Raw genomic sequence first — 14,071 nt, forward strand, 5'->3', positions numbered from 1 at the left:
AATCAAGATATTCCCGATGTCCGGATGGCCGCAGAGCAAGTGAAGTCATCGTTATTCCCTGCAAAATCGCGCTTGTGTTGGTGTTAAAATTCTGAAGCATCATCTTCGATCTCGTCTACATCTGCTAGTGGCATACGGATTTCGATTAATTCAAGGTGTGTCTCATAACATTAAACATTAATTATTGTACCAATTGTAAAAAAGTTGAAAAATAAATTTGCTATAGTTATTTAGGCATTCATAACGGCCGCTCCCGCTCATAACGGACACCCTTAACGGACTCCGGCCGTTATGAGGTTGTTTACATGGTGACAAACAGTCCGGAAAGCCACCTTTAACAACTACAGCGTGATCAACAAGGACTGAAGCTGTTGGCAGCAAATGACAGCAAAATATTCCCAAAGTATGAAAATTTTTTGTGCGTCAGTGTTGGCACCCGCTGCAAGTTGTGAATGTCAAAAAATTTAGGTTATGTTACGAGTTGGTAGTTTTAAAACACGATACGTACAAAATGACCAAAAACAGTATAAAATGTAATTAGCGGTACTTAATAATGGCCCACTGTTTCGATATTCATAAAAGCGACAGGCCGTGCCCGCATGCCCCTCCTGAGAAACAGATACATGTTTTATGCGTTATTATTTTCGAGCTGAAAGTCTGGGGGATGCAGGGATTAGATCCGGGAAAATTTGTAAGGGTGGAACTTTAATTTCTTCTTTAAAATGGTTAGGCAACTTCCATATGACAAGCCTGTAAAGTAAGGAAAAGGAATGAAGGGATTTTTAATGGTAAGGATTATTAGGCCCTGCATTAAACGTACCCAACAAAGAACTTTGGATGCGTGTGTTTTACATAAGAATCACGCCTGTTTGGAGTGAAAGCTTTCGCACTGACTTTCGAGGGTTTTGTTCCATTCTACCTCGAACATTCTCAAATACATCTTCTGTAAGTGTAGATGTTCTACCAGTAGGTTTTGCCTTTTTCACTCACCTATTTGTAGGTAACGTTGCACCAATCTCGTGCAATACTGCCTAAACGCGACTAAGGTACCGCGCCGCCCAAAGTACCAACTGGCTCGGGGAACATTTGTTGAAATTGGTGCAATGTATCGTCCGTGCTCCGTGGAATACTGCCAACCGTTAGCAGCATCAAAGTTTCCAGTCCGAAAGTACGCCATACCAATAAAAATGTCTTGCTCTAGTGTAAAAACCATTTTCATTAATAAATTGATACAAAAATGACACTTGATTTTGAAGTTTAAATTTGTCCGTCAAAATTGACAACTGAAAATGTAATGCTACCAACTTCACTGAAATTTTCATCATGTTGTCATTGTTGCCAACAGCTTCAGTCCTTGTTGATCACTCTGTAGATATTACAAAAACAGATTAACATAACCTCCTTTAAAAACGTAAATTAATTGTTTTCACTATCCAACAACTCATTCAAGTTAATTTCTCTTATCTTTATGAATATTTTTCTCTCCGCTTATTATGCCATAATTCGGCCATCTAGCTGTGGCTCTTAACGGGTTGTATTTATCAATTACAGGAATAGGCTGTAGTCATGTACCCTTGAACTCGCCTTTCCAGTGTATGAAAAGTAATCAAGTCATTTTAGTTAATTCTAAATTAAGTCGCAATGAAATTCAACAAATTTAACTTCATTTTTCTTTTTCTTTTTACAAATTTCGAAAAAAAAATTCCCCAAAGATAAATTTTAAGCTAACTTCAATCCTTAATTTAACGTGTTTAACAACCTCTGTCAAAAATTCCAGTATCCCGTTAAGCACAGCGTGGTGAAACTCATATGCGATGGACTATTTTACGAAAAAAACGTTTAAAGGTACCATCGTTAAGCAAGTAAACCACATTTTGATTAAACATGTTTCAGAGGACTCGTTACGGATAGTTCGGATTTTGTCAAGTGACATCTTAAAGTTAAGATTCGTTAGAATCGTCTTTATTGCGGCATTAATTTTTCAAATGGCCATGACACTGATTCAAATCTACTTCTTCTGTTGTGTCTTGAGTCTTCTGGATTTTGTCAAATACAGCACAGTTTTTTTCGGCATGTTTTATGTAATATTATAACATTATTTTAAGCGAAATAGAATATTTTTTGAAATTATTCAGGGGATGCCGAGCATCGTAGCATTACTTCTAGATGGTGATGTACCCGAGTTCAGTTTACAAAATACAAAACCATGGTCCTTGGATAGTGCTGGTAAAGAAACAATGGCAAAAATTAAAACAGAGTCGGCGTCTTGGACAATTTTTGTGATTGTCAATTTAGGCTTGGCATTAAGAACTGCAATTGTATTTGTTCTGCCTGTTCCCCATGACGAAGATATGTTTTTTGCCGTTATACTTCTTTGATAAATATTTTATTGAGTACTTCTCTGTTTTGAACTGGATTTATAGATCGATGTTTTTTATAATAGTCTTTACAATGGTGAATTGTTCCCATCTGTTTTTGTATGGGATACAACAAATTCTCTTTCAGTTGTATTTACTTTTAACACATATTGGAAATCTCACTAACTCAATATAACAGTGAAGATGACAGTTCTCTGCTTAAAATATGAACATTATCAAATTGAAGTTGAAAATAGAATTAAATCTTGTATTAAAAAAGATGTGGAGTTAATAAGGTAAATATTTCTACAGCAGTGAATGTTGCTGCAAAATTTGTTTCAGTTCCGGTTCTGCAGGAGTAAAAAAAAATTCGAAAATGGATTCCTCTCTTTGCTCTCAATGGAATTCTTTTATTCATATGCTGTACTTTCTATTGTTTCTTGGTAAGTTGCATTTATTCTGACATGAGTTTCGACAAAGAAAGATTATTTTAGAACCAAGACAATCCGAAAGGAAGATATTACAGAGTTAGTGTCATTTGTATTGCCGGTCTGACCTCATTTTGTTCCTTAATATTTTTAGGACAGTCAGTAGAAAATGAGGTACATATTATATTTTGTTTATGATAAATGTAGACTTATTTGGTTGCAGTCAGACCTGTTACTTCGAATTAATAAAGATATACGGTGGACGAGTCTGAATCGAAAAAACTTAAATTTAGTTATGATCATGTCAATAGTGGAGAAAACACCTTTCAGCCTTAAATTTTCAGATAATCTCATTATTAATTACGAGTTGGGAATTCAGGTACCTAAGCGTCGTTTTATCTATACTCGTACATTTATTTGACTAAATGCCCTTTCAGATTGTTAAACTAGTTTATTCTGTACTGTCTTTTCTCGTACAGATGACAAATTTCTTGCGTTAAAACTATATTGTGTCCACCAGGTTTCCGCAAATTATTTATTTGCATATTATTAGTTATTACACTCGACGAAATTAAAAAAAAAATATATTAAACTATATTCTTTGTATAAACTTTCTTTTATATTTTTACCGCATTGATTATAAAATAACCACAACATCTGGCTTCATTTTACAGAATAAACTTCATCGCTTAAAATAATTTTTGCTGGATTATTATAATTTGTTGTTATATGTAATAATTCAGATATATGTACAGGGTTATTATAAATGATTATCCCATAAGCCTCATAACATGAGTGAGACTAGTATCGTCGATAGGTAGCGATACTGGCGGTAGTGGAAATCTGTCTACTAGTTTGTCTAACGTTGCGAGGCTGGGGGCCCATCCAAAATCTGTGTGGGTTTTCAAGGCCAACTGCGATGGGACAATCATTTATAATAACCCTGTATTATTATACGTTGAGTTTGCTGTGTAGTTTTATCGATGATATTGAGGAATTTTGTTTTAAATTAGACATTTTTACAATAATGTCTTGATTGATCCAAGAGTTCCCATTTTTATGCCTTTGGTATAGCTGTTTTATGATTCTATGAGGTTTAGAGGATAGCAAGGTATGCGAAACGTATTTATCTAGTTTTAAGTATTCACTCAAGGCTCATGCTCACCTTTTAGCATCACCTCCAGTGAGCAAAATGTGGTTTAAAATAAGTATTTTTTATAAGTATAAGCATAGTGTTGTATAGGTATGCAGAATTTAACATTAAATAGTATCACATAAAATGACCTAGTATACCTAATCCAGTTGTATAATTTAATAATAGTGTATTAATGAATGACTGTAATGATTGCACCACGAGCGCTAGCGAGTGATGTAATCATCTGAGTGGGTAATAGCCAACACGCGAGTCGAATACCTACTATATTTTATCTACAACTGTCTGAGAAAAAAAACCTATATTAAGTAAGTTTTATTATGTACAAAAGTAATCAGTTCTAGGATTAATTTTTGTTAACATGGTAATTGTAATTAATAGTAATAATAGTACTGTTATGAAAGTTACAGGTGGATTTTCTTTACCAGTCACATCATAAGTATATACTTCCTGTAAAAGTTGTACCGTGCGATCAACAATTATTTAGATCAAAGCTTTGACATTTTGGCCGTATCGCGACAGACGTCTCGAATGCATGGAAGATTCTGTGGTTGCATATACCCGTTTCAATTTAAATTTGAAAATTTTTGCCGAAACTCGGCCAAACAGGCAACAGCAGTTAATGAAAACATCATTACGAAAGTAACATTCAATGATGAATCTTTTATGTTCTGAAGTAAAAACCATTTTTAGTATTTAGTATAGCGAAAGCATTTTTTAAATCCGTTGGTTGTAACAGAAAAAGATATCAGTAGATTTTAGTACAGAATATTCTAGAAACCTGCACATCACAAAAGGTGTGCTATGTACCCCTTGTTGCTCAGTTTGGCTTCAAGAACATTACCATGTTGAACACCTTTGAATTGCTGAACACCTTTTCACTCTTGGCCCAAAATTTCCTAATTTTTTTGAAAATTTAACTTTTTTTTTTAATTATAACTATTTAGAATAACAGCAGTAGAAATACCGCGAAATAATAAATAAATACCGAAAAATTTCATACACTTCTCTGACTCTTCCCTGGAGATCTTTAAAGATTCCTGCTATAATTTTTTTGCTAAAGTGCTAAAATAATAAAATCTTTCAAATGAGCAACTAATCTTTCGTTAACACCTTCGGTATACATCGGGTACAGAATTCATTAATTTTAATTTCACAATTATATATTGCATCTAAAAAGAATCACATTTTATCTTTACTAACAATAACTGAAAATTTCTCAAATGATATTGGCATGAGTTTTGCTATTGATAAGTGTAAAACGCAATCAATATGTCGCGGTTATTACGAAAATTTAGAATATACCGGGTGATTCAGATTGGTATTCGCGACCCTATATCTTTTTTATTTTAAGAAAAAAGTATAGCAAACCATATATATTTGTAAATTGCTTATGAAACTACAATAGATGACGTTGTCAAATCTTCTCTACGATGACATATGTCAAAGTTAAGACAGTCAACTTTTTTTTTAATAGTACATTATACATTTCTTAGTCTATTCTTGTAAAGCTTTTTTTCCTACATTTGAATGTGTAAAAAAAGTTGACACTTGCAATAGGAAAAAATCGAGAAAAAAAATAAAATATGATTTAATTTATTCGAAAGTGTTATTTTTAAAAAGAGCTAGTAAGCCGTGGGACAATTGAATTTTGACATTAATAGCGTCAATTATTAACGTACCTACATTTAAATAAATAGCTATGTTATAACCTACATTTAAATAAATAACTATGATATAACATCTGGCCTCGAAACCTAACTTCTTCCTGACTATACCGCTTTGAATGCATACACGATGAAAATATGTAGTTGAATTTTGATAGTGCATGAATGACATGCTGAGTCTTGGGAATCGTATTCGAATTATTCGAATATTTGAATAGGTGACTATGTAAAATTCGAATAAGTGTAAATTCTAATATTCGAATAAAGTAAATTCAGGATGGATCGGGTATTTCATTGTCAAATAATTTTATTTTTTGGCTATGTAATTCTTAAAATAGTGAGATGCAGAAAACTAACATAACGCCAATTTAGCATAGTAAATTCAGAATGGACTTGGTATTTCGCCCGAGTCGCAGTTTTCTGGCCGAGGCGCACCCGAGGCTTGAAAACAAACAAGGTCAAATCATTTTATTTTTTGGCTACGTGGTTGTCTTGTAAATAGTAACATGCAGGGAACCAACATAATACGAATTTACAAATGTTTGGCTTACTAGCTCTTTTTAGAAAATAACGCTTTCGAATAAATTAAATCGTATTTTATTATTTTTCTCGATTTTTTTCTGATGTGTCAACTTTTTTTACACATTCAAATGTAGAAAAAAAAGCTTTACAAGAATAGGCCAAGAAATGTATAGTGTACCTACTATTTAAAAAAAAAAGTTGACTGTCTTAACTTTGACATATGTCATCGTAGAGAAGATTTGACAACATCATCTATTGTAGTTTCACAAGCGATTTAAAGTCGCGCTTAAGCTATAAGGTTATACAGCCACCATAAAAGTAGTTGACCGTAGATAAACGTTCCGTTTGTTGCATTTACAGTAGGCGTTAAGCCCTACCTATAAATCATTTTTCAAGGAATTCGCTGTTGTGAATTCGAGAGCCCTAAACGAACAAACAATGGGAACGGCACGTGGCGGAGGTAAGAGAGGTAATGGGTGTTCAACCCTCTTAATTTGTATGGTGGTTGTTTTTTTATTATTATTAAGATCTGAATCCTAATCACAAATTATAGGCAAATATTTAATTAATAAAATAACAAACTAAAACAATAATTTTTTGATTTACAATACAAAAATTTCCGATAATAATGCGGAATCTGGAAAAGTGCTCCGAATGCTTGCAGCGTTTCCACGTTGAATAGCAAGGGAAATCCTCTCGAAAAGGAATTTCTTTGATTTTGAATCGCTTGATTCCACAATAAGTCGCTTTCCGATGACATTAATGAAATCGATGGCTTCTTTGCACCAAGGGCCTAAGCTTTCAAAGGCTAAACTTTTAAATATGTAATTTGACGAAATAATTTCCGCATTATTATCGGGAATTTTTGTATTGTAAAAATGTTATCTACTTAAGTTTATTAATTATTTTTTTTAAATATATGTATTTGTTGACAAGTAACTCTAGCCTGTTAAGTGATAAGGAGAGGTCAACTATCTACTATGTATTTAAATTATCAGTGGAGCATTACAAAATCTTTAGTGATGCGAATTTAAAATGTTTGATCTACAAAACAACATACAATCTTAGCCACATCTTTGTCTCGTTTCCTCTTCTACGCATTTCATCCGCCAAGCTATTCTGGTCAAGCAGTATCATGATTGCAAGATAAATATGATTTTGTCACTCATTCTTGCAATTTTCTTTATGATGCCAGGGCAATTACACTAATAACAAATTGGAATTCATTCTCCAAATTTACAGCAATGGAAGATAAAGTTCAATGGTAGATCATCGATTATTATCAGTCACTCAATAAAACATCAAAGACATTATCATTTCCTTTGTACCTTAATAATAAATATTAGTTTCACTAAACGCGAAACTCGTTATAATGTTAATTTTTTCCTTACAGCTAAATAATTTAGTTAATTATGTATCGATCTGATTGTGCTCGCTTATTTGTTTGTTAGTTGTGTTCCTATCAATCAAAGGGCAACAGAAACCACCAATTAAAGTAAGTGAGTTGTAATTGGTTATTTAATTTAATAATGATTAAATTTAACCACGGCTTTAATTACCATGGTGACGAATTCATCTCTTTCTGACAGGTTATAATTGCATAAATCTATACCGTTTTTGTTTATGTATTTTAATCACGACTTTAGCTAACGTCAGTTGGGAATCACGAAAACAAAGAACGGTTGCAATGTCCAGCACGGAAGCTGAATCGGCGAAGGAAGCTATTCATTTAAGGCGTTTCCTGTCCGAAGTCCTAGATCAGCCGTCAATGGCGATTATTTTTAATGACAACCAAGGAGCCGTGTTTCATAACCGTACGAAACACATAAATATTCGTCACCACTTCATACGAGAAGCCGTGGAGAGAGGAGACATCAAGATGGAGTACCTTCCCACCCATCAAATGCCAGCCGATGTTTTGACAAAGGGATTGTCATCGCCAAAGCAGAATAAGTGCATCCATGCCCTTGGCATGACTACGACCACATGAAGAAAGACACAAGATTCAGTTTGAGGGGGAGTGCTGGAAATATGCAAACTCCCATCAAGTTGTATGTTTCAAGTTGCCTGAGTAACTACAGTTTGTTATCACATTAATAGAAAAGTTGTATTAAATATAAAAGCTAGAAATAAAGATCTGTTTTGAACACACAAATACGTTTTCAAACACTGCATAGACTCTACAATTTTTTTTATAAAGAATGAAGCGATTTTTCGAAAATCTGAGACAGTACCTCCGTGAGGTCACCATAGCTTGAAACATCAAACTGTGGAAAAATAATTAAAATCCGTTTAGCGCGCTTTACCATTGCTTGGCTAACCACTAGGCGACAGCCTTAACGCAACTTCTTTAACAACCATTTGTTGGGGGGTCAATTTTTCTTGGTTGTACATTTTTCTGTTCCTCAATGTATTTGTCGGCACAATAATCCTTTTAAAGGTGGTGATGCAGCAGTCAAACTGTATTTGAAATTGTATTGAACAAGGTAGAAGGGTAACAAATTAGCATGGGGTAAAACGTTACAATAAAACACAGGTTCGACATTTTTGGAAATTTCAATTATAATCAGGAAATAATCGAATTGAGGAATTTCATGTTTTATTTATATTTCATTTATCATTCTCAATAGCGTATAAAATAACAAAATAGGCATTTGCACGTGTGGTCAGAAAAGTAACAAAACAAATGTAGAACAATTCTTAGAAGTAACAAATCAAGTAAGATTAATTATTTCTCTAATTCTTTAACTTGGTTTTTAAATTCCCTACCATTATTGATTCTTTTCTTGCAGTAAAGTAAATGTAAATTGTGTTCTTCGAGAATTCGATTTCAAAATCTTTCACTCAGTTTGTTTTAAATTCATTATCGCCTAGTATGTGATCTTTTTGTATGTAACGATTAGGCAGGCGCGTTCTCGCCAAGGCGACCTCTTCTAAAATAGTTTTAAAATATTTTCATTCATTATTCGTTTCTTGGAGCTCTCGTAGTCGGGGAAGCTCCTCCGGTGTTCATCGCTCTCAAGTTGCTGTGGTTCGGCGCAATGCAGCCACTCATTAATGGGATTATGGATCTTTGACAAAACAGCTGACTCACGAAAAGAGTCCCTCATAAGTCTGATGATACATTCCTTTTTTATGATTCCCCATATTATTCAAGGCTTGACCAAGAAGTTTCATGAGTATTCCCGAGGAATCAATTTAACAGGGAACACAATACAAAACTCAACCGGATCACATTATTCGCATCGCAAATAATAATTGTTTTAATGCTGTTCATGTTCGTAAATTATTTATTTAAACATTAATCAAAGGTCCACCAAAAGTCCTTTACTAAATTCATTCATTGATTTACAACTTTTTTTGGCAGCAAACGCCACCATACACGATTAGTTTAATTAAATAAAAATATGTTACACAACACAACGTAGGATCTAAAAATATTTCTTTTCTCAAAATATTTTGTTTCGTATTTTTTCGCCAAAATATTATCCGAGGAGAAGCGAAGATCAGGATAATCCAACAACGTAGAAATATATCATGTCAATATTGTATTCTATTTCCGTATAATGGCTATGACCCGCTTTTCTTGAGCGATAATTATCATTAGACACTCATCGTTGAAAATTTTGTTATTCTCTAAGACACACATGGAATTCTTTATATACATTTCGGTGGAATGATATTAAGAAGGAATAACTTATTAGTCACAATTACTGTATGTCTATGGAAGAATACTGCTTTATACGAGTGTGAATGTCTAGTTCGTCCAGAAGTATACCTGAAATTGCCAGTTTCTTTGTCATTTGCAGTTTTGGTGATAACAAATTTTATTTAATCACTGACACAATTTCGTTATTGTACTTTCCAATGGTGAAGACACATTTGCACATTTTTAGTTTCCTTTTGTGGTTCACGTAGGATCTAAATCGTTCATTTCAATTTATTTTTAATATATTCGGTTAATTCGTTCACCTAGAAAGCAAAGTCGTCACTTAATAATGATACTTTCTTGACGCGATATTTATAACTCGAAATTTCAAGAACAAATTGAAACTTTTCTAATGTTTTTCTTCTTTTAACAGCTTATCTTCTGTATTGTGAATATATATTTTTACAATGCGGTTCATCGAAACAAAATCATTAAAAGGTAAAAGTGTTACAAGTTAATGTACATCTTATTTACACATAACTTTCAGTCGATTCACTGTGGCTTATAAAACTTCTCGTTCTTGACATTCTGAAATTAAAATCAACTAAAATTCTACTTTTACTTTGTTTGTTGTTCCACGTGATAATATCGATTATACAAATTTACTTTCACTTATGCATGCTCGATTTTAAGGATTCTATTAAATTTGCTCCAGTCCTTTCTGGAATATTTTATGTAAATTATAAAAATTGTAAACAACACATAAGCAGATATTCTGATTTAGGTCATTTTAAACATTATCACTGTTCTTGTCGATGGTGATATGCCCGAACAGGTTCTGCAAGAATTTAAACCTTGGGCTTCGGACAGTGCAGGAGAAGAAATTAATCAAAAAATTCAACAAGAATCTAAATACATTTCAGCTCTCCTCCTATTTAATATGATTTTAACATTTCTGGCGGCATTGTTTCATTTCATTCCAGTGGAAAACGACGATGAAGTTTTTTTCGCCTTTATGTTATTCTCAAAATGGTTTCCCAAATATGGAGTTCTACTGAACTGGTTTTATAGATCAACGTTCTTTGTGTTGGCTTTTGTAATGATAACGCCTATTCATCAATTTATTTATGTGATAGAACAAATCAAGTGTCAAATTTTTTTGTTAGCGTCTTACATGCGAATAGTAACAGATCTGCCTGAACAAAACACAAACAACATAAATGACTGTGATTTGCTCAAGAATTCAGATTATCAACGTAAAGTGGAACAAAGAATCAAATTTTGTATTAAACGTCATGTTGAATTACTACAGTGAGTGTGAGTAAATAACATCAATTTCATTTTATGAAATAATTTATTTGTAGCGGTGGAAATTATGGTTTGAACGTAGTTCGCAAATGGATACCTCTGTTTTCAATAACCGTAGTATTTTTCTTTATAAGCTGCATATTCTTCTATCTTGTCGTAAGCAAATTGTTTTTAAATATGCAAATTGTCCAATCTTCATACTTTAAGAGCAATGTAGATATGACTGACAGATATTTTCGTCTTGTTCCTATGGGTCTCGTTTCGATTATTTTGTTTTGTGCTACAATATTTTTGGGACAGTCGATAGAGAATGAAGTAAGTTAACATTCTAATGGTGTTTCTTTGTGAAACGTATCTGTTGTTAGTCTGATCTATTGCCGCAAATAACTACACAAACAAGATGGTGCAGTTTAAACAAAAAGAATTTAAACATATTTATGATAATGGTGTTGAACATCAAAAATCCGTACCAAATAGTATTCACTGAAAATGTTAGCATTAACTATGATTTGGGAATTCAGGTAATTCGCAAAACTTTGTTGGTTACAAAAAGGAAATTTATTTTTACAGATTGTGAAGCTCATTTATTCCTTTCTATGCTTCTTTTTACAATTCAAAACAATTGCAGAATAAAACCCATTGTGATATACTTCGTCCAGCGACAGTTTGAGAGATTTTAAATTGTACTAAATTAACCCAGCACTACAAAATGCACTAAAACGCATTAAATTAGAGCATAATTACAGAGAAGAATGTTACTGCTTGAAGGATATACGTATGTATTTAAAATTTTACGTGTGTTAGGTACTACTTTCTCTACGTAGAATTTAGTGATTTTTATGTCAACCAATCTCTCACTGGACAAACTATATTATGTTTCATTATCATTACACATCTAGCTATTATAAAATGAAAAAAAATCATACAACGAATGATTATATAACATGTACATTAATAGTGCTTTAAAAAAAAGGAGTAATTCACCAATATTTAATTGAAGTATCGGTAATCATAAACAAATGGCGCCTCGATGTCTTGCCTCCATTTTCATAAGAGTATTCAACATCTGGCTTCATTTTACAGAATAAACTTCATCGCTTAAAATAATTTTTGCTGGATTATTATAATTTGTTGTAATATGTAATAATTCAGATATACAGGGTGACTGACGAAAAACCTTTGACGCTGTATCTTACTTATTCTTTATCCGATTTTAATAAATGACACATCAAATGAAATAGTTCAAAAAACACTTCACTATTATCCTATTCGATATTTTTTGCATTTATTTGTTGACAGACGATAGCCAACTTTTTTTTTCAATTTTTTTTTTCTAAATATCCCTACATTAAAAGAAAGAACAAAAAATTTATTTTAATTAAAAAAAATTAAAATCAAAAATCAAGTAATGAAATTTGTAAACAATACAAAATCTATTCTAGTTGCGCAATGGTGTTCCAGACATTGTCGACACCTTCTAAAAATGCCCATCTTTGCATTCAGTAAAAAATTTGGGGGTATTTCCTGACAGACTTTCACCATTCTTCTTCTTGACTCTTCTTGGGTACCCGGTGGGGTCAAATAAACATTGTCTCGAAAGTTTCGAATGAATATAAAAAAAATCCAATGGATTCAAATCTGGGGATATGGTGGGCCATCGAATAGGGCCGTGAGTATCCATTCATCGATCACCGAAATAATTTCAATGATTTAAAAATACAACATTAATGAGTGCATGCTACAGCACACGTTAACACGTCTTTGGAAATTTCCTTCCACAACAACATAAGTATTATTATTATTATTATTATTATCACACTGTTTTGACAAATGACAAATATTCATAGCTTACTTAGTCATTTCGAACATTTAGAACAAACTTTTCTCTTGTTTATTTTGGTCATTTGATTTTTAAATTTTATCCATTTACTCTTTAATTTATTGACTTTTGTTTAATGGATGAGTATAGTTCTTTGCATTTTTATATTCAGAAAACAAATCTCTGCAATACTAAATTTAAAAAAATGTACAGTGCTATCTGAAAAAAAGAAGTTGATGTTCATCTGTCAAAAACTGGAAGCAAGAATTTTTCTTTGTTTAGTTGGTATTGAAGTGTTTTCAAAATTATTTCATTTGATGTAACATTTATTCAAATCGGATAAAAAATAACCAAGATACACCATCAAAGGTTTTTGTCAGTCACTCTGTATATTGGTACAGGGTTGTTATAAATGATTGTCCCATAAGCCTCATAACATAACATGAGTATATAGTTTTATCGATGATATTGAGGAATTTTGTTTTAAATTAGACATTTTTACAATAATGTTTTGATTGATCCAAGAGTTCCCATTTTTATGCCTTTGGTATAGCTGTTTTATGATTCTATGACGTTTAGAGGATAGCAAGGTATACGAAACCTATTTATCTAGTTTTAAGTATTCACTCAACGCTCATGCTCACCTTTTAGCATCACCTCCAGTGAGCAAAATGTGATTTAAAATAAGTATATTTTATAAGTACATATAAGCATAGTGTTGTATAGGTATGCAGAATTTAACATTAAATAGTATCACATAAAATGACCTAGTATACCTAATCTAGTTGTATAATTTAATAATAGTGTATTAATTAATGATTGTGTAATGATTGCACCACGAGCGCATGCGAGTGATGTAATCATCTGAGTGGGTAATAGCCAACACGCGAGTCGAATACCTACTATACTTTATCTACAACTGTCTGAGAAAAAAAACCTATATTAAGTAAGTTTCATTAAGCACAAATGTAATCAGTTCTAGGATTAATTTTTGTTAACATGGTAATTGTAATTAATAGTAATAATAGTACTGTTATGAAAGTTACAGGTGGATTTTCTTTACCAGTCACATCATAAGTATGTAGTACCTACTTCCTGTAAAAGTTGTACCGTGCGATCAACAATTATTTAGATTAAAGCTTTGACATTTTGGCCGTAACGCGACAGA

The 14,071-nt window shown here is 32.5% G+C and overlaps 2 protein-coding genes across 2 annotated transcripts in view; both read right to left on the bottom strand.

The window, feature by feature from the left end:
* LOC138125606 (uncharacterized) overlaps positions 1–14,071 on the bottom strand; it is a 196,000-nt gene that overhangs the window by 31,344 nt on the left and 150,585 nt on the right. The window lies entirely within an intron of this gene.
* The window catches only part of LOC138125603 (uncharacterized), a 63,411-nt gene that overhangs the window by 3,209 nt on the left and 46,131 nt on the right, over positions 1–14,071 (bottom strand). The window lies entirely within an intron of this gene.

This window comes from Tenebrio molitor, chromosome 3 (genome assembly GCF_963966145.1).
Source record: "Tenebrio molitor chromosome 3, icTenMoli1.1, whole genome shotgun sequence".
NCBI classification, from domain to species: domain Eukaryota; kingdom Metazoa; phylum Arthropoda; class Insecta; order Coleoptera; family Tenebrionidae; genus Tenebrio; species Tenebrio molitor.